Source organism: Dipteris shenzhenensis, chromosome 2, assembly GCF_047967505.1.
Source record: "Dipteris shenzhenensis isolate YYH24624 ecotype China chromosome 2, Dip_SZ_1.0, whole genome shotgun sequence".
NCBI classification, from domain to species: Eukaryota; Viridiplantae; Streptophyta; class Polypodiopsida; order Gleicheniales; family Dipteridaceae; genus Dipteris; species Dipteris shenzhenensis.
In genome coordinates, this window is record NC_141597.1 from 2,893,147 (window position 1) to 2,915,751 (window position 22,605).

General features: G+C 39.5%; 1 pseudogene; it reads left to right on the forward strand.

The window, feature by feature from the left end:
* The first annotated feature begins 3,479 nt into the window (after positions 1-3,479).
* Positions 3,480-22,261, forward strand: LOC147904235 (uncharacterized; annotated as a pseudogene).
* The last annotated feature ends 344 nt before the right edge of the window (positions 22,262-22,605 follow it).

Below are 22,605 nucleotides of genomic sequence, written 5' to 3' on the forward strand. Positions count from 1 at the left end.
TACTTTTCTCAAGTTCCAAATGTTTGTACAGCAAGTTTTGCTGTGTTTAGTTACAATGTTTTATTTAAAATCACAATTGTGGCTTGCGCACAGATTGCTATGCAAATTCGGAACTAGACAGCAGAAATAGCCTACCTTGGAAGACATTTAAATCTTGTTTTGGAAGGGGGTTAGGGGGGGGGGGGGGTATATTATGGATTGATTGATGGACTACAGAGGGCTGTCTATGTTGTGGGAACATGCATGCTATGTTGTGTTTTAAGAGGATGAGTTTGGGAATGTTCCTGGATTCATCTAGGTATATGTTGTGGGAACATGCATGCTGGGAAGGTGTTAAATGGCAGTCTTGTCAGTTGTTCAGGTGTACTTCGCTTGAATGCCCTTGTGTGATGCATGTGTGTGCACATGCATATGCACAGCCCCTTTATAAAGCATATGCCCCTCCCCCTCCCTTCCCTTTCTCTCCCGTGCATGTTCACAAACTGTTACTAGGTCTGCTCTTCTAGGATTATATATGAGAAGCGGTCTTGCACAAATGGTTCTACATAGCTCTATGCATATTGATGGTGTCCTCCCTCTTGCCAGTTTATTCGCAGCTGTCTAATCATGGCATGTGAGGGACTCATAGCCAACTTATTAATGTTGCTTCTCCCCCCCCTTTGCCTTCACTCAGCCCCTTGAAACACGCACGCATGCTCGCTTGCTCGTTCACTCACAGTGTCCCCCTTGCTGGCTCAGCGTGCGCGCGCACACACACACACACACACACACAGACACAGTGTCCCCCTTGCTGGCTCACCTCCATAAGCCACATGCAATAACCAAGAGCAGTGCTTTCGAGCCCATGTGCTCTCTTATTGATTTGAAAATATAAAACTCACCACTTTACAATCACATGCAGTTGTGCACTTGTAACACACTGATACTGGGATGCACGAGTGCATGCAAACTATTGTGGAGTGTGAGCTGCCTTCATGAACTGTTGTAGTTAAAGGCTCAGCTCAGCTCACTATGCCACATGCAATAACCAAGAGCAGTGCTTTCGAGCCCACGTGCTCTCTTATTGATTTAAAAATATAAAGCTCGCACCTCTTTACAATCACATGCAATTGTGCACTTGTAACACGCTGATAATTGGATACACGTGTGCATTCAAACTATTGTGCAATTTGAGCTGCCTTCATAAACTGTTGTAGTTAAAAGGATACGTGTGATCTTTTGCATACGTATTTGTATTGGGAATTGTAAGAAGTATTTTCAAGGACTCAAATGAAAAAGTAGTCTCACAACAATTAGTGACTTTTATGCTCGTCATTGGTGCCTTCTTCCACCATAAAATGTGCAATTGTAATGACTTGGAATGTAGCTTGAGAGGACTAAACCAATGGTTTAGTTTTATGCCTGTCATTGGTGCCTTCTTCTACCATAACTTGGTGTGTAGCTTGAGAGATTAGCAACGTAATGGCCAGCCATTCTCTCTTTGATGTTTGATCATCCATTGTGGCAACTTCATTTTATATAACTTTGTACGACATCTTCAATATTTCTTTTTATGCTTTCAGTGTTTGCTAGCGCCATGGTTGCAAAGGAAAGTTCAGGTTGTGCACCATACATTCTACACCTTTTTCTAGATTCTGATTCTTGTTAGTCCATTTCTTGATGTGTGGCCTTTACCTTGTTTTGTTTTAAAAGGGAGAGGGTGTGGGGGCGGGGGGGGGGGTTAATGTAGTATGGGAGCTGCTCTGATGATGCTTATTTTAGTTGGTAGATGGGATCGGCCATTTCATTACCTTGTGGGGGCTGCCTACAGCATGTATTCCCGCAGACCAGGGTCGGCCCAAACAGACCCTGAAGTCGGCCAGTTTGGGTCGGCTATTTTGACAGGGTTTGATTGGACTTATTCTAGTCTTACAAAGGTATATTATTTGACGGGGTTTGATTACAACTAAATCTTTGCTTATGGTATTGATGTCTTAACTTGCTTGGGTCCACCAGACTAATTTGACAACATAGGAGTGACTTGGGGAGGGAGAGAGCAAAAGCTAAGGTTAGGACACACAACACAATATACTAATTATATATAAGCTATTTAGGGTCAAGGCATGAGTGCCCTTTGAGCGACTTCAAAGCACTTTCAACTGTGACAATGCATATATACAATTATGTACAAGAGGATGGCTTTCCCTCGAGATGAAGATGGAGAGTTGAAGAAAGATTGGCCCTTATAGTTACACTTACCCTCAATAAGAATGCCCTTCCTTTATGCTACGATGACTGTCTACAAATTGTACTTGGTAGTAGAGTATATGATGTGCATTGGATTGTGTGTATATAAGATTAGCAAAGTACTTATCGATTAGCTTTATTAGCTTCTAGATACTTATTTTAGAACATATAGACTCTCCTTGAGTGTATACGTTCTCTCCTTTTACTTTGAAAATGCATTCTTCTTGTTGATGCACGTGTACCTCTTCATCGACTACCCATTGAAGAGTATAAATTTCATATCTCATTGATATGCATTTCGTTTGCTATTAATTGCCAATTATACCATTTGATGTCGTCCAATTGGTGTATTATTATCCTCACGATCTATCCCATGCTTTTGTGGAACACCATTTTTTATGCAAATCTACCATTGTATCTTTCAATACTTGTTTATCAGTGTATGGGGGGACATATATATTGGCTCAACTTTGTTATATTCATATCTCATTGATATGCATTTCGTTTGATCATGCATGATCTCGCTTTGGTGTCCGGTGAAGCGCTGCGTTTGGGGCTTTGTCATGGAGGTCTGTTGTGCGGGTATTCTTTGGCGGGTTGTGCCTCTTTGGCGGTGTTTGAAGCATAGAGGGTTCAAGGTTTGGTGGCCTTCGTGGGTGTTCATGGATCTTTGGCATTTTCACTACCTGGAACTATTTCACATGTTGGTTACCTTCAATGGAGCCTACACTTTCTATATAAGCGTGTTACGGTGGTGTTCTGTTTTGCAAAGAGTTGCTTGGTTGTTATTGTGCGAGTTGTGTACTTTCGTTAATTAGCCACCACTAATGGGAAGGAGGGGATTAGATTCTCATCTAGAGAAGGGGACCCTCCACAGGGAGGGGAGGGGATGAAGGTGTGGCGAAAGGAGGGAAAGGGGTATTCTATGATTGTACAAGGAGGTTTGGTCAGGAGCTCTCCTAGTGTAACTTTGTGGTGAAGAATTGTATTGCATCTCTTTTTTGGCCTGCCCCCAATGGATACGTCCTTAGTACACGTTTGGTTGTGAATGAGAACTAGCTGCTCATTGATTTAACGGCTTCGAATGTGCCACATGGCTTCCCAAGATTTTAACGTTTCATAAAACGCTCTTGAGGTCTTTGATGGTATCTATACCGTGGCGTAGTGTCAGGGTAATCGCCGAAGCATGGCAGTCTTTGTATGTCTTGCATGGAGTGGTGTGTGGCGATCTGAGGGGCATCTTCGATTCGATCATGCATGATCTCGCTTTGGTGTCCGGTGAAGCGCTGCATTTGGGGCTTCGTCCTGGAGGTCTGTCGTGCGGGTATTCTTTGGCGGGTTGTGCCTCTTTGGCGGTGTTTGAAGCATAGAGGGTTCAAGGTTTGGTGGCCTCAATAAGAATGCCCTTCCTTTATGCTACGATGACTGTCTACAAATTGTACTTGGTAGTAGAGTATATGATGTGCATTGGATTGTGTGTATATAAGATTAGCAAAGTACTTATCGAATAGCTTTATTAGCTTCTAGATACTTATTTTAGAACATATAAACTCTCCTTGAGTGTATACGTTCTCTCCTTTTACTTTGAAAATGCATTCTTCTTGTTGATGCACGTGTACCTCTTCATCGAGTACCCATTGAAGAGTATAAATTTCATATCTCACTGATATGCATTTCGTTTGCTATTACCATGGATAAATTGATTTATTTGGGTTAATTAATTTATTATAAGCTATGTCTAAGAAGAGTGCACATTATTTAAGAGGGTAAGATTCGAACCCACAATGTTGTCTTTCCCACATGTGAGCCCTACGACTAAGCTATATAGTGGAAGAGCATACCTAGTGCTAACTAAAATATTATAAATGGTCCCTCTTCCCCCTCCCCTTTTAATACGTGCATTCTTCTTTAAAGCCCCCTTCAAATGGTCCCTATTCCCCCCCCCCCTTTAGCACATGCCTTCTTCTTTAATGCCCCCTTCTTAAGTGGTCCCTCTAAATTGAAACTCCTCCCTCCCCCCTTTCTCCCTTAGTTTAATCATGCCCTTTCCCTCTTCTTTTTCACTACTCTTCTCTTCCCAATAACTAATTAATGGGAATTTCTCATTTTTCAATGTATGGGGGAACATACTGTATCTTTCAATGCTTCCATTTGGATTATGTTTAACTGAGTATACTCAATTTTGGCTATTGCCTTTCCCCTTTTTTTGGGGGGGAGGGGGGGTATGGGCAAATCATATAGTTCTCTAGTATTATTTCTATACAATGCACCTTTCTCCTCATTTCGTATCGATTGCCGTTCTAGCTGGTGTCCTACTTCTTTGAATTATATGGGTGGTTTTATTTGCATAATTGTTGTCATTAAGGCAAGCTTTGCTTGGCTCAATTTGTTGTTTTCTTTTCTTAGCATAGGTAAGTCATTGGAGTTTGTTTCTTTGGTTCTCAATTCTAGAGAATGCTTTCAAGTGATCTCACAAGTTGATTACTTTAGCACATTGATGGAATTCTCTAACAATTGGCTCTAGATCTTATTGTAGGAATTGGATGTCCTCCTTTAAATCCTCTAAAAAGGAGAATGCTCCAAATTGAGGATGCTCATGTAGTAATGGGGGTATTAACCAATTCTTGAATAATTCCAATCTACAAATAGCACCAACATCAATATCTACACCATTCTAGATGGCCTCCTTTATTAAGAATGATCCAAGGGGGTTCTCCAATGAGTTAGTCATGTATATGAAGCCTAAAGGGTAGTGTAGGAGTACCTTGAAATATCCTTTGAAGACACATACTTTTAGTGCGAATCCTTGTTCTCCAATAACCTTTTCTTTCCCTTTCATGTATAAATGTAAAGGGCACCCTATTCTTGTGGCATTCTAGTCAATTGAATACGATCTCTCTCTCTCTCTCTCTCTCTCTCTCTCTCTCTCCTGCCCTCTTTTCTATGCTATGCATCCAATTCGTCTTCTTTTTCACTATTTTGGATCTCAGGCAGTCCATATGAATGATTTTCATCATTCTTCTTGTTTTTCATATGAAGATGAGTTTGAATGTGGGTTGAAGGACAATTATAAGCTCCTATGCACCCTATTGGAATTTTGATTCATTGGTAGAGGATTCTATCTAGTGGCTATTGGTTCTGAGTCATAAAGAGCATAGATCTTGCCAGTGCAGCTGGATACAAGGAGGACTTTGTGCATACATTGCCGAGGGTGATGTTGGCACATGATCACTCCACGAGGCTGCCAAACGACTCTGACAACTCCTACTCAAAGCTAAGCATTACCTTTCTGAGAGAAGTAGAAACGATACGTGAGTACTATTGTTTGGTTTGTCGAAAGAAGTCTGCCGTAAACGAAGAGGTGGGGAAACATTATTTATTGGTTTAAAGTGTTGGAATACAAGGGCACGAGGTATTCAATCAAAAGCCTTCTCTATGTCACTAAGGGGGATGGTCTAGTATGAAACATGCATGTCCTTGTCCCTACACTCATTCTATTTTAGATGAACCCTAAAACATCTCCATGATGGTATGTGACAAATCAGGGGATCGAGCGCTCCTAGTCATGAATCAAAATCCTAATACAACACTAATCTAAGGAGGATGCAACCTAAGTGCAAACATGATGAAGAGAGTGCTCATGACATGTACCTCAAGTCAATTAGGTTCCAAGATAGATTAGCTTGGACTCATAAAGAGAATCTTGAGATAGTGCAAAGTGCTTGATTGATATTACTTAAAATGAACCTCCCTTTTATAGGTGAGGGTACTTACATCCATATGCTTGCTCACATGTGGGATATTCTGATCTAACAGGCACGTAGAGCTCGAAAAGATAATCATTTTTTCTTTTTGGAGTATGTGCAAATTCTTCCTGGATTGGAAGTTACGGCTTGTTAAATTTTTGCTCAAGAAGAGGGGGCTTGATGATGTGGCATAGGGATTCACATGTTGAATTCCACACTGTGCTTGGTAGGGGCTATGTGCTTAGGTGGCATTACTGACTGTGCATGTTGATGTGGTATAACTAACCCTAACTCTAACCATGGTGGGTGAAGTTAACCAGTCTTATCTTGGCACGTGGCTTTTGTGGTGAGACCTTATGAAACTTTGTGAAGAGAGAATTCTGAGCAGAGATCTCATCTATGTCGTAGCCTATGGAGGTCGATTGGAGGAGCGATGTTGTGCTGTGCTCAGTCGCAGGTCGAGGCTGGAGTTGCTGAAGAGGCGTGGTACTCAATCATTCATCTGTGCTTTGTCGGTTGTGCTTTGTCTGCTGAGTAGAAGTGATTGATGGAGCTGCTCGAACGTGGACGTCGTGCTTCTTGTAGATGCTACTACTCGGTTCTGCTTTCTCAATTGTTGATGGCGGCCTGTTTCACTGACTTAGAGACCAAAATTTGCGAGAGGCGGATAAACAAACTGAAGCATCTTCTATGTGTCAAGAGCCGAGAGCTGATTCCGCTACGCCACTCTGTTCGTTGCATGGAAGCTCGTCGTGGTCGGATTTTGCTCTAGGATATGGCAGAGAAGTGACTGAGGCCATTGTTTGCTGAGCTATGTTGCTCTTTGCTCGCACATAAAGCCTGTTAGAGGCACCCGGTTGTTGATGTGCAGAAGCTTGAAGAAGTTGAGTGATTGTTCATGGATGCTAGTTGTTAGAGGCTACCAGGAGAGGCTTGGAGCCTCAGAAGGGCTGGGGGCTCACTAGAGAGCCTTGGGAGCTACAGCCCGTGGAGGAGCGGGAGGCCGGCCTTTGTTGGCTTCACATTTGTGGTGGCAGCTGGGCCGCTGCTGGTTCTAAAGGTTTTGAAGGCGCTGTTGTAGGAGCTTGGTTGCAGGAGGGCCGGCTATAGAGAAGACTAGAGTCTCTTAGAGAAGAAGAGCCGGTAGGTCCTTGGAGATCTGCCTTCTCTCAGGAAGCCACTTGTGTAGAGAGCTGATGGAGACTAGGAGGCCGGGTGGTCTCTCGGTGCTGGATCTCTTGTGGGCAACCAGTGATGCTAGAGGCTTAGGAGGAAGAACACTACAAATAACTCATAAGAGCCAACCGAGCTACTATTTCAAACAAATAAACAAAGGCTGTGTTCTTGTCCAGGAACTTGAAAATACTCGAGTTGCTGCAAATAGAGATCTTCTTTGATGTCGCCATACAAAGACAACCGTTGGAGATCGTAGGAGATGGAGTCAGCTGTTTGGCTGCTTGCAAGCTTTGGGGCTGCTCCACAAGCTCTTGCTTTCTTTCTAAAATACTGTCACCGAAAACACACTCAAACAAAATGGACCTAAACCTCTTTCTAAGGAGAAGACAAATCTCTCAACGGAAATCTCTCAAGACTTTGAAGAACCTAAAACTAATCTAGACATAGCTAAACCTGCTCTGATACCATGACAAATCGGGGGATCAAGCTCTCCTAGTCATGAGACAAAATCCTAATACAACACTAATCTAAGGAGGATGTAACCTAAGTGCAAACATGATGAAGAGAGTGCTCATGACATGTACCTCAAGTCAATTAGGTTCCAAGATAGATTAGCTTGGACTCATAAAGAGAATCTTGAGATAGTGCAAAGTGCTTGATTGATATTATTTCAAATGAACCTCCCTTTTATAGGTGAGGGTACTTACATCCATATGCTTGCTCACATGTGGGATATCTCCTCCATACCATGTGGCAGCTTGCCCTTTACTCATACCTTTGCTCTACATGTGCTCATGGCACCACAACACTCAACATTATGGATTGTTAGTCAATGTTTACATTCCAAGCCGTTTAAAGGTCCACCTATGTGGCCTCTTAAAAGAGCCATGCTATCAAGCTATATATAAAAAGACTCCACCTACAAATCCTCAATCCTACATCAATCATAATCAAAAGTCTGCCTAAAGAGTTTTGCTTTGGGGGGGAGCTAATAGAATGGTTGTAGGATAGGACAGCCATTGCTCTTGGTGATTGGAATTAGACTGATAAGGATGCTGACATATTTCACGCCCATCACAATATGAGTGGAGAAGAGCGAATCACGTGGGAGAGTCTGATTGATCTTGTGAATTTATTGATTGGGCTAACCTGGAGCATTTTGAAGGTAATGCTAATGCTTTCACATGGAATAATAGGCAAAGGGGGAGGATTGGAGAGGAGTGAAACTAGATCGGTTTTATCTTTCAAAACAAGGTGGATGGACGGATTTGAGAGGTAAAATCAGAGGTTTTGTTTCAGTAGTATCAGACTTCTGATCATATGATCATTTTACTCTCTTTCTTGATTGCATAGGTGAAATATATTGTAGTTGGTCCAATCCCTTATAAGATTAATGTGAGCCTCTTTGGAGTCCAAGATGTTGACATGCAAGTAAAGTATACTTGGGAGAATGCAATGAAAAATTCTAATAATGTAGATTAATGGTGCCGATGCATGCATGCCGTAAAGGAGGTTTCCAAAAACAAGGGAAGACTAAAGAGCTAATGAGTGGGTTGGAGCAAGGGTCTATGCTTCTATTTTAGCTTCCATGAAAGCTGATTTGGTTCATCCCATCCTAGCAACAATGAGGGGTGAATTGAAGGAGTTTCTAAGAAATATTGAGATCTAGAGATCAAAGAAGCATAGATTCAATCATGCACTAAAGTAGAAAAAACAAAGAGAGCAAATCATAGTTCTATGTGATGGTAAAGGCAAGGAATTAAAGGATGAGGAAAGATTGCTAAGGAGGTTATAAGTCACTTGGCATGCATAGCTGGGTTGAAAATAGAGAAAATAATAGATTATGAATATAGGGTTGGAAACTTTCTTAAACTTTTGCAACCAGTTTATTAGTCGGCATGAATCGACTGATTTAGAGACTGCTGTCTGAAATGGACATGAACCATGTTAGATATCAATGCTCCACTCGTGTAACCGCGGGAACCAGCTAACTCTACTTGTAAGCCCCCCATATGAGGAGAAGGCATTTGAGTAGCTCGGTTATCCGGTAGGTCTTGGTTTGGAAACTAGATGGGGGCCATTTGTGGCCTGATGGCTAGACAGCTTCAGATAGAGTTGGCACACTGCTAACTAGGCTACATGCAAGTGCGGGAAGGCATCCCATGACTGACCGCATTGAGGGTAGACGGAGCATTTTTCGAGGTAGCACACTCTCGGGTTGCGGGGCCCGTTTGGAGTCCCAAATGATCTCGGATGGCTCTGGGCCGAACGAAAAGTGTAAGTAAGTCGCTCTATTTTGCGCCACGGTTCTATCGTGTGGTCGGTGGCCTATTTCGGGACCGACCTCTAGTCGACCATTTTGGGTGGACTGGGTCGGTCTCCCAATTGGGTCTAACCGACTACGTCTGGTAGCTATATAAGAGCAAGCCCGTGAAGCCCATATTCATCACTAGCTACAGCAACCCTGATTCCTTAGCATCCAGCCTCAGTCCTCTACTGTTTCTAGCATGCCATCGAAGCTTCTCACACAGGAGCGCACTGCTAGGAGGCAGCGCCATCTATTGTATATCCGTTTTACAATAATCAAAATTTTGATTCTCCATACTATCTGCTTTTCTCTCTTGCATACGAGATCCTATTATCTATTGAGCATAGACGTTGTATTATTTTCTTACATGGTATCAGAGCTTGGGCTCTAGTAAGAAGATTTGGTAGTGTGTTTCTCTTTGCGAGCAAATTGTGAGAGATGGCTCAGCCTGCAAGACTGCGAATCCCACCGTTTGGTGAAAGCGGAAAGTTGGATGGCTCTAACTAGGACACTTTGGAAGTTCAAGATGAAGACCATCCTAAGCACATACGAGCTTTGGGATACTGCTACTGGGGTGGACATGAAGCCGGTTGCAAGACTAAATCCAGCCAATGCAGCACAACAGATAGTACCAACTGCGGATGAGATTCTCGTGTGGACAAGAAGAAGTGTAGATGCGTTGTGTTCTATTGTCTGCAGTGTAAGTGATTCTATCTTGGTGTTAATTCAACATGTCACCACAGCGGAGGAGGCATGGATGGTCTTGAAAAATCAGTACAAGACCACGAATCAAACACGGATTCAGAATCTGGAGACTCAACTCGCGAACGAGAAATTATCTAAGTCTGAAATGGCAGAGAAGTTCATCACCAAGGTAAAGAATCTGCGCGATCAGATGACTGCGATTGGCATCACCTTCACCAGCGAGAATCTAGCACGAAGGTGCATATGGATTCTCCCACCAAAGTACAACGGTCTTGTTACGGTGCTGAATACGCAGAACAGAAATTTGCCCCTCAACTTTGAGGATTTCAGCGCAATGCTTCTAGAGGAGGAGATGTGTTAGAGGATGAGGATTGGAGAAGATTCGGATTTCTAGGCTGGATCAAAGAAAGGTAAGGGTAAGGACTCTGGTAACCCATCTTCTGATGATGATAAAAAGAGAAAGAAGAAGATCAAGTGCTTCTATTGCAACAAGGCAGGGCACAAGCAGAATGAGTGCCAGAAGAAGATTGCAGATGAGAAGAACGGAGTAAAGAAAGAGTCTAGCAACAGTGTGCAGGCAATACGAGTAGAGCTGTTCGTAGTAATTGAGGAGATTTGCATGGAGGCACTTCATGTACCTGCAGATGAACCTTGGATTATTGACAGTGGTGCATCGTGCCACATGACCAGTCAGAAGGATTGGTATACCTCTCTACATCCAGTAGGGAATGACATCCTGGTAGCAGTCGACAATGATGCAAAATGTCTAGCCAAAGGAAAAGGTACAATTGCCAGATGGAGTTGTAAAACAGTTGTCTGATGTTCTTTATGTGCCAGATATCAAGAGGAACTTGTTGTCCATTTCTGCGATCACGGATCGGGACCTCAAAGTTCACTTCGATAAGAATGGCGCATAGATTTTAGATCTTCAAGGGAAGGTCATTGGTAAAGGTACATGGCGCAACAACATCTACGAACTCTCAGCTTTTAGTGCTCGAGCTGATGTAAGCAATACTAAGCTATGGCATGAGAGGTTTGGTCATCTAAACCTTAGTTCTTTAAAGGAGATGCATAAAAGTGGAATGATTGCAGACCTACCAGAAATTATAGATTTGCCCGATGTATGTGAAGCTTGCATGATGGTGGGCAAGCAGCATCGACAACCCTTTCCTAAAGAGGCCAGCAGGGCAAAGGCTCCTCTAGAGCTCGTTCACACGGACCTCTGCAGAAAGATGGAGACAGAAGCTTTGGGTGGTTCCTACTACTTCATGATGCTGATCGACGACTACAGTAGAAGGATATGGATATACATCCTAAAGACTAAAGATGAGGCTTTTAGTAAGTTCAAAGAATGGCATGTAATGGTCGAGAAAGAAACGGGGAGGAAGGTGAAGAAGTTGAGATCACAGAGATGGTGAGTTCACATCAAGTGAATTCAAAAGTTACTGCAAAAGTCACGGGATCAAGAGGCAGAAACCCCCTCCACATACACCACAGCAAAATGGAGTAGCAGAGCGCAAGATGCACGTCATCTGCAAAATGGGCAAGAGTATGATGAAAGGAAAAGATTTGCCAAAGTCTTTCTGGGCTAAAGCATGTAACATGGTAGTTTACATTCTGAATCGTAGCTACACGAAGGCTGTGAACGGGATGACTCCACTGTAGGCCTTTTCTGGTAAGAAACCTTTAGCTGCACATTTCAGAGTTTTTGGATGTGACTGTTTTGTGCATGTCCCTGGGTCCTTGCTCTTTCTTCTACCGAGGCTGAGTACAAAAATCAGCATGTTTTTCTTCTTGTGACGCAGTATGGTTGAGGAGGATTTTAGGGGACATGGGTGCAGTGCAGAACAAGCCTATGTAGTTATCATGTGACAATCAGAGCTGCATGGCAATTGCAAAGAACCTTGTGTTCCACGCTCGCACAAAACACATTGAGATTCAATATCACTTTGTATGCGAGCTCATCATGGATGGAGAGGTCTACTTGGTGTACTGTCCGACTACAGAGAATGCTGTGGACATCTTCACAAAGGCTCTTGGAAGAGACTTGCTAGAGAGGCATCTTCATCGACTTGGCATTGGGCCAAAAAACTAAGTTCACTTGCGAGTGGACATTGAGGGGGGGTGTTAGATATCAATGCTCCACTCTCGTGTAACTATGCGGGAACTAGCTAACTCTACTTGTAAGCCCCCCATATGAGGAGAAGGCATTTGAGTAGCTCGGTTATCTGTTAGGTCCTGGTTTGGACACTAGATGGGGGCCATTTGTGGCCTGATGGCTAGACAGCTTCAGATAGAGTTGGCACACTCCCAACTAGGCTACATGCAAGTGTGGGAAGGCATCCCATACCTAATCACATTGAGGGTAGACAGAGCATTTCTCGGGGTAGCCCACTCTCAGGTTGCGAGGCCCGTTTGGAGTCCTAGATGATCCTGGATGGCTCTGGGCCGAACGGAGACCATAGGTTAGTTGCTCTATTTTGTGCCACGGTTCTATCATGTGGTCGGTGGCCTATTTCGAGACCGACCTCCAGTCGACCGTTTTGGGCGGCGGACTGGGTCAGTCTCCCAATTTGGTCTAACCAACTACGGCTAGTGGCTATATAAGAGCAAGCCCATGAAGCCCATATTCATCACTGGCTACAGCAACCCTGATTCCTTAGCATCCAACCTCTGTCCTCTACAATTTCTAGCATGCCATCGAAGGTTATCACACAGAAGCGCATGGCTGGGAGGCAGTGCCATCTATTGTATCAGTTTTACAATAATCAAAATTTTGATTCTCCATACTATCTGCTTTTCTCTCTTGCATACAAGATCCTGTTATCTGTTGAGCACAGGCGTTGTATTATTTTCTTACAAACCATACATTTGCTTCTATGGAAAAAGGGAAAGTTGTTGGGCTGGATGGGGTCTTAACTAGCTAGTATCAACATTACTAGAAGCTATGTGGTTCGCACCTTACAACTTTGCTCAAATTTTTTACTCTCACAAAATTTCGTGGAGTTTCAACAGTGAAATGATCAAGTTTATTCCTAAGAGCTCTTTGAGGATCTCTCATAAAGATTGGAGGCCTCTCACTCTTTTGAATGTAGTGTACAAGATTCTTGCAAAAAATTTTACAACAAGAATTGAGTTCATTCTACCTCGCTTTATGCATCCAAAGCAATTAGATTTGTTCATGAAATAAACATCCATGACGTGATACTCAACACAATCTACTTTATTGATTATGCCTTGTCATGGAATAGGAATGCTATGTTGATCAACATTGATTTGGAGAAAGCTTATGATCACATAACCTAGAAGTTTATCTTGAGTTCCCTAGACAAATTGGGATTTGGGGTAGGATTGGTCTCCATTACTCGGATGCTTCTTTGTAACTCATCGACCTCGTTATCATTGAATGGTTACTTGCATGGCAAATTGTTCTAAGATGCTCGTGGGGTAAGACAGGGGTGCCCAATTTCCTTGTGGCTTTTTGCAGTGGTCACAGAGTCGCTGTGAAGGAAAATTGAGTATGCATAGATCAGTGAATGCATTAAAGTTTTCTAGTGGATGTAAGTGCCTCACATAGCAAAGCAATCTCTATAAACAAAACATGAGCTAGTTGGACTTGTGAAATAAGGTATCCATTAGAATCGACGAGATGATTAGGTCACGAACATAAAGTACAACAAGAACAATTTCTTTTGCTATCTTTTTGATATGAAGTGATAGAACTCAGTCCAAAGGTTAAGATTTTATGATTTGCAGACTTTCTCTTGCATACCATTGACAATATACCCTTCATGTTGTGTCATGTATATTGGTTCATCTAGGTATCCATTAATGACACATTCTTAAGATACTACTTGATGGATAGGCCAATCAAAATTTGAAGCAAGGGTAATGATGGTTTTGACAATTGACATTTTTTTAGCTAGTGGAACGATGACTATTTTCATATTTGCAACTGGTACAAAGGTTTTTTCATAATCTATTCCATATTCTTGAGCATATCCTTTTGCAACAACCAATCTAGAAAGTTTATATTTTTCATTTTCTCGATCAGACTTAAGCTTTGATTTGTACACCCATTTGAAACCACTAGGCTCCTTTTCAACTAGAGAATTTGTCAATGACCATGTTTGATTTGTCAAGAGGGAATCATACTCCTCATCCATGGCATGTTACAATTCATGAACTTGCACATACTGCTTTTTTGATTGAACTAGATTCATCTATCTCCATGGCTTTGTCCATGGAAGCAAAGTTGCTTTTGCATGACCACCTCTGTGGCTCTCTATTTTTCTAAATGCTCTTCTCAATTGTGTTGGAAGAATTTGGAATGTTAGTGATTGTTATGGTTGTTGTAGTATTCAAAATATGGAAAGTTAGTGATTGCTATGGTCATTGGATTGTTAACGATTGCTATGGTTGTTGTAGTATTCAAAATTTCTTGAATTTTTCCTGACTTTTACTTTTTATATCATAGTGGACTAAATATGCTTTGAGTGTAGCAGTAAAATAGTATTTTGAATGACCAATATTGATGAAGCTGGTACTAAAAGAGTTGTTGGTTTATCAAAGTATGAGCCTATCTCAGCAATGATCACATTTCTAAAAATAAAAAAATGATCACATTTTTATAAAGAATCAACTAAATGCCATAATTTGTATGCTTTTGATTCTTTATTGTATCCTCTAAATTTTCTTTGATGGATTTCATATCTAGTTTGTTATAGAGTTCTTGAAATGTGTGGATATGCTAGAGAGCCAAATACTCTCAAATGATCAAATGAAGGATTTATGCTTGTGAAATCTTCATTGTGAGTGATGTTATATTCATCAAGTAAATTACAATCCCACATGCTTCTCCCCTTTGAAATCTTCTTTGTGAGTGATTTTTGTTCATCAAGTAAATTACAATCTCACATGATTCTCCCTAATGTTAATAAGAGATTTTGTTTTCATCCATCATGCATCTAGTGGATTGTGATAGGATTCTATTCCTCTAAAACTCCATTTTGTTTTCATCCATCATGCATCTAGGTGATTCTAATAGGATTCTATATCTCTAAAACTCCATTCTGTTGAGAAGTATATATGCAAGTAAGCTATTCTTAGATGCCATTGTGTTTATACAAATGATTGAGATCCTTTGACTTATATTTTCCTCCATTGTCACTTTGGAGGTTGTCTATGTACTTTATAGTTTGCTTTTGCACTAAAGCTTTGAAGGCTATAAGTGCATTGACTATATTGATTAACTAGATCCATATCTTCTATGATAAGCTTGAGGCATAATCTCAAACATAAAAATGTGTGATATAGCGGATGTAGCACTCCTAAACCATGATATGGGAAAAGGTTCACAATGTTACTTTCCCAGACCAATGATTTGCATACATGTTTTGAGAGTATATGTATGGAACGCCTTGAACTATTCCTTTTTGGTTGAGTGAAGCTAAGATTTTGAAATTAAGTTGTCCAACCCTCTTGTGACATAATGTGCTTAAGTAAACATCATGACTCTAATAAGAAGTTATTAGGGCTTTTTGATGAGCATAGATGAAGTCAGTAGTCTTTGGTGACTAGAAGAGGCCATTAGGACTACATGGATAAGTAAACCTAGTTTCAGATCTCTTTCAAACATACCAACTGATTAAAGATTTTGATCCATTGTTAGAAAAAAAAAGCATCTCCTATGCTGTGCACAATGCCTTCATCACTCTAAAATGAGATTTTTTGATCACATCAATCTTGTGGTGGGTATTTTTCATTTAGAGTGTTGGCTTTTTTACCTCCTTTTTGGATTTACTCGTACTATAGGATTCCATGTCCCCCTTGGATTGGAAGGACCATGATTTTAATGATGACCTTTATTTATTATCAAAGTGTTGCTAGGGTTATGTGAATGGTTTCCTCTAGGTTTATGACTTCCAAAATTGAAATGGACTTTGCCTCTTCTTCTTTGGAGACTTAAAATTTAGTAGAGAATGCATTTGAATTTGTAGTTTTCTTTTTTCTCTTATCGACTCTTGCATAATAGTGTCAAAGTGAGTTTCAAACATGGATAGAGCAACTCTTTGACCATGGGTATTCCACATTCACTCATAATTCTTTCAAGACCATTCAATGCAATCTAAACTGACGATTGTTGTCACTTGGTCAAAGAAGTATGTATGTATGCACAATCACTAAAAAGTGGAAATTTGTACACTAAACACAACTTAACCATAATTTTCACCTCTTAAGTTGTAGTTTGACATTGGAAAGACCCAAATATAATGAGATAAAGTGGTTTTCTTGAGATGCCAGCAACAATGAGCTATCCTTCTGCTTTGTAGACAAAGCTTGAATGAAATAGCATAGTAAGATTTGTGGAAGAAAATTGATGATGTAGAGTGGTTTTCTCGAGATGCCAGCAATGAGCTATCCTTCTCCTTTGTAGACAAAGATTGAATGAAATAGCATAGTAAGATTTGTGGAAGAAAATTGATGATGTAGATGATTGTTTTGGCTGAACCACTTTGTATGTCAAGTTGTGATCTTGTCTTCGACCGTAGATTGTTCATCTTGTCTTCTACCTAGATTAATTATTATGCATTTGATTAAGGAGAATTGGTTGGATTATTCTAAATGATATTAGAATATATCTGGGACTGGAAGTTGTAATTGTGCCTATGAATGGTCACCGACTTGATTGATTCAATGTCACTATAGAATATCACTATATGATCACATATGACTGTGTCACCATAGCAATAAAGTTCAAATCATCCATAAATAGTTCTTTTAAAGGAAAATAATCTACAAATTCTTTTGTTGTCACTTGGAAAACCACCAATGTATCCAAGAGATTATTGTTGATTGTTTGATTGATCTTGTTTGTTAAAGTCTGGTACTAAGCACTTGCAACATCCAAATTTGGATCTCTTGGTGACTTGCCCTTGATTGACTTGCAAGGTTGCATCAATCACGAGCAAAAAAAGGCATCCTTCACTTCCTATTAGGCTTGAGTAACCTCCTATTGGAACTACTACACACAAGATACTTAAAAATTGTCCATCTCAGTGACAGACAATTGGTGTACCCCAACATCCTCTTGCTTAGTAAGGAAAGTTCCAATTGAGCCTATATAGTTATCAACAAGGCTCATAGGGAGTTGAGGTTTTCCATTAGCTTTTGGATATCTTTAAGATGCCTCTGGGCCATATGGAGCTTCAGAGCATTTCTCAATAAAGTTCTACAATTTTTCCTAGATGACTTGTGCATACATTTAGGTAAAAAGAATCACTTGAAGTGTCTTGAAGATGTACAAAAAACAAAACAAAAAAATGACAATCTTCTTGAACCATCTAAAATGCCAATTCTTGGTCACACATGGAGTAGACTTGTGACACACTGTGTCTAGACATGGGATTCCTACCGATATGGATAAAATAAAGAAAATCGTGGAATTGCCACCCCCAAAATATGCCATTTTCCAAAAATTTCTAGAACTCTAGAGCACCATTCATCCTCAAAGAAAAAATCTTGGAATTTAGAAGAGAAACCTGAGTTGGTTTGCATGAAACTTGGTCGTGCATCATGTCAACACAAAAGCATACAACACCTTCAAGATTCAAAGTTGTCTAGTTTGATAATGCCTTAGTAGACTTGTATGGAATCCAACATTTTAAACAAATCCAATATAGAGTCAATGTACCTTGTTTGGCTCAGAAATATGCCTTCCTCTATTTTTCCTAAAATTATCTACAAAGATTGACCTCGACCTCCTCCTTGATCAACTTCTTGTTGTTGCTACCTACTATAATGAGGTATCTTGCTTCTCACAAAAAATACAGGGCTGGTTTTCTTCATAATCCAAGTTTTTCAAGAAAATGTAATGATGGAGGGCTAGAAGAAAAATGCAAGAATTTGAAGTAGTGCAGAGGCCTCATCATTGGCACCACCTATAGACATAGATGAGAGGAAGATCTCCATCAACCTTTGAATAAAGGGATACGATGAAAGAGATGCAAAGAAGAATGTAAGTTAATGATATTTTGCTAGAATTGATGATTTAATGTTCTTAAATTTATGACTTCTAAAAAGATTACTAATGGTTATTACAATTTTTATGATTTCATTGAAGTTGATGATTTTGCAATGCAATGTGTGGGGCGAGGTAATAGCATAGGTGTGAACTTAGCACTAGGACACTACATGGGGAAGCACCACATCCTAGTGTTCATCCATCCTACCTTCTAACCTCACAAAAGGTATGAGCTAATAAAATGCAAGGTACTTTCAAAGATGATGTCCATTGTGCCTTTGTGTCCATCCATGCGTAAGGTATTTAGTGAGGCAAGATCTAGTGCTTTTTACTTTTGGTTAAAGACTAGTAGGAAGAATTTTGGCCAACTCCTGCTATGGGGGCTACGGTAGGTGTTTATGATGCCATACAAACCTTCACAAAACTCATTTGTCTTGGCACCCTAGAGGAGAGCAACAATATTGCAAAGGTAGAGTTGGCAAAACAAGATCGAATCTTGTAAAGTGAAAGCATATTGTAATGAAGTATACCAGAAACATTGTATATATGCATTGAAATCTAATATATATTTTTATCTTTTCCAAGATGTTGGTAATCATCAAATTTGATTGAGGTAAAATTTTATTCATATGATCTGCATTCATTGTAAACACTTTTTATGTGGGTTACTACTTTAAAGTTTCTTTAAAAAAACATGTCGATGATTTATAATGGATTTTCCAAGAAATTTGGATGAAAGTTAATTGATGTTAGTGGTAGAGGGTAGGTTTAAGATTTTTATGTCTTGGAAGTAGTGTAGGGGTTGTGGATGAGTGGGAGAACTAGTGGTAAAGCTATGGAGAAAAACACAATTTGAAGCACTACCTAATCCTTAATTAGATAAATCTCTTATATTTTATTTTTTTGGGAAACATTCAATCAAATGTTTATAAAAGAATGGTCATCTAGCCCTATAAAATTTCATTATAAAAGTTGTCATTGCCCTATATTTTTAAAAATTCCTAAACTATGAAATTAAGCTATATTGTTCAAACATGCTATTTGGCAACATGTAAGGCACTTGCCCTAAAACATTTTTTTAAAAAAGAGCATGTGGCCATATGTAAGGAATTTGCCTCAAATATCAAATTCATAGGCAACTATTTTTGAAATTTTATTGAGTGTGTGCAAAGGTTTCCTCAAGATGTAGTTGTGTCTGTGGTGGATTTTGTTGAAAACTACTCATTCAAGAAATAAAATGAGATACAATCCATCCACTGGCATTCAAACCAAGTCACTATACTTGTCATGCTATGTTCATTCCAAGGACATTGTATTAATTATAATAACATTACACTATAATAGCAAAATTTCCTTACTAAACAACAACATTATATTGAAATAGCTTGAATATAATATTGCCATGTAAAAAGTGTGAGACCATTGCATTGAAGGAACAAGGGCATTGCTCATACATTATATTATAATAATATTGCATTGAGAGAAACATTGCCTTGCTATACCATTCCACAAGGTTGTTGCATTCCAAGAAGGTCGTTAAGAGCACACATGAAAAGAAAAAAGTTTCAGAGGCACGAAGCAAGAGTTGAAATAGAACACTTCAAATGAGTTTATTTTGCAATAAGAAAAGGAATCCAATCAGTCTATGATCTCCAAATAGGTAGCATAGGAGGAATTCTATTAAAGTGAATATTTATATACAAAAGAAGTTGATATCCACTATATGCCTTTGCTTCCATCTTCAGAACTCAGTCTAGTAGTTGTATTTGGCCATATACTCCAACATGTCAATGGACTCCGTATCATGGAATAGGTCATGCTCACATGGTGCTGGGTAGGACTGCCAATCCTCCATTTAAAGCCAGACAAATAGCCATGGCGTCACATCGTCCATGAAATAGGAGAACATTTCTTCAAAACCTTGCGTCTCAAACTTTGAAAGTACTCTCCATGTTCCAGATGGGTTTCTACAAATCTTGTATAAGGAGTCATCCAAAATAATATTGTTGGCTGACAAGTGCGTGAACTAGTTCCAAATGGTTGGTAAGTCCTTGAAGATAATAGGCTTCTCATTCTCAACAACTTTCCATTTTTGTCCGCAATGAGCATTAGGAAAAAAGGGAGCTCTCGTTTTGGGGCCTTTTAGGATTTAGGAAAAGAGTCTCTAGGCCAATGAGCAAAGGGCCAATGTAACATTGAAATTTCAACAAAATAAGGTGAAAATAAGAAAAAGAAATAGTATTTTATGTTACTAGAAGCGTGCCACATTAATCAGGAGCTATGATTTTTATTTTTATGAGATCTTCTCTCTGTCTTACTATAATTGTGAATTATGTTTGAGACAAAACATGCATTTTGAATCATATTCCATCCTAAAGAATCTTTCCCACTTCAGACTTTCCCTGAACCACCAATTTCCTCTCTTGCTCAATTCAATAAGCCTTTTTTGAAAGCTCTCTTTGAGGATCCTACACCGTTTTATTGCTACTTTGTCGATTTCATAATGATAAGCTCTTCTCACCCTTTGTACGCTCATTCCAAGTTGATTTTACTCTTTCATTCACACCATTATAGAGCTCTATTTGGGCAACAACAATAATAGTACATGTACTAACTTTTAATCTTGTTCATCTCTTTGATTTCACAGTTGGAGTCTTTGAAAGGTTTTGATGGCTGCGACAAACTATGGACGTATCTGTAAAAAATGATCTGTGGCGAATGTAGACAAAGATGGTGATGTGAAGAGTAATTGTTTATCTCGTCGACCTTCCTCTTCTATCTTGTGCATAGAAGTTTCTCATATTGCTACTATGGATGGCAAGTGGAAAAGACTAGCCCTGGCAAAAGGAGCATGGGTACTAATATAACCCAACAAGAGGAAGAAACCACAATCATCTAACGTCTTCTAGGCTTCTTAGAAGGGTAGAGTAAAAGGTTTCAGAATCAAAGAAGGGAAGAGGTTTGTAAATGAAATCCTGATACAACATGTCTATATGCTTGTATTGCAAGATTATCCAACATATCTTCCATAACATAGACCCAATTGTAAGCTTTTATTTTGAGTGAGTTTGTATTTGAACCAAATTTTTGGTTGGTTCATTATATCTTGATATCACCTCTTGGCTTGTTTTAGACATATATCCTTCATCGTATGAGGAGTAGTAGCCAACGGAGTGCATATTGGGTTTCTTTGATGTTCTACACGGAGCCATCGAAGAGCGACAATATCAAGGTAGACTTGCAACGCAGTTGGCTCAATCGAGTATATATTTTTAGGACCACTTTTACCAATTACTAAACAAGGATGATACTTATGGTGTATTGCAAGAACAAGATATTCCATCATGGAATACAATTGATTGGCCTGTTTTAGATGGCATGATAACAGAAGCATATAGAGCTAAGCTGTTTGTAGAAGTGTAGAATTCTTTGAGACCAAACATTGCCACGAGAATAGTCAAAATAAACATTTTCATGCCACTTACAATATTTGTAGATCTTTTTCATGATTTTCCAATGAAGGTTTGCAAGACCATGTTGACTTTTAAGCAAAAGGAGACGATGGCATTCCAAACTTTCTAGATGCTGATTGGGACAGGACAACTACCAGCAATATGTATTGTGAGGTTCTCCATAACTCACTCCAAGTGAAATATATGATTTCATCTCAAAACTACATACTTTTTTTGTACTACAAACGAAGTAGGATGATTGGTTTAGAACTTGTGCCACTGGATCAAGGTGAGAACTGTTTTGGTCCAAAAAATGGTTTAATTAAAATCACAGTCACTAAGAATGGAAGTGTGCTGAGCATCATCTCACTCAAGCAATGTTGCACCCTCTCTCAATTACGTAATGACATTTTGACAGAGTCGGAGCGCACTGTCTCTGAAGGATTTTTGTTTGTTCTCAACAACAAAAAGGTGAAGCAGATTTTTAAGATTTTTTTCTATTTAATTATTTAAGTTACAATTTTGACATTGTATTTATTTGCAAATTCTACAAATAAGAGAAAGTACAATAAAGTGCAAAGATCTTGTGATGAATGCAATTATTGAGATAGATCAAAGCTCATGATATCAGGTAATGTTTTAAGTGATTTGAAATTTAAACTAATAACAAAGTCTATATTTAATTTAAACTTGTTGCTTTGCAGATATCAAAGACTTTAATTATGTTCATGTGGTTGGGATGGAATGAGGTATACCAAGCTATTATTAAAAAGAAACCACATTTTTTTGCAGGCAAATTTGAAACCTATATACTAAATTACATCAAATTCTTAGGATAATAGCTGTTGTTTTGTCACAAAATTGTGTTACAAGAATATATTTGTCAAGAGAAGTTAAATGACATGGACTGTATCTACTACAGATGATAAACATCCATAAGCTTGCATTAAACATGCCATGGCATATCCA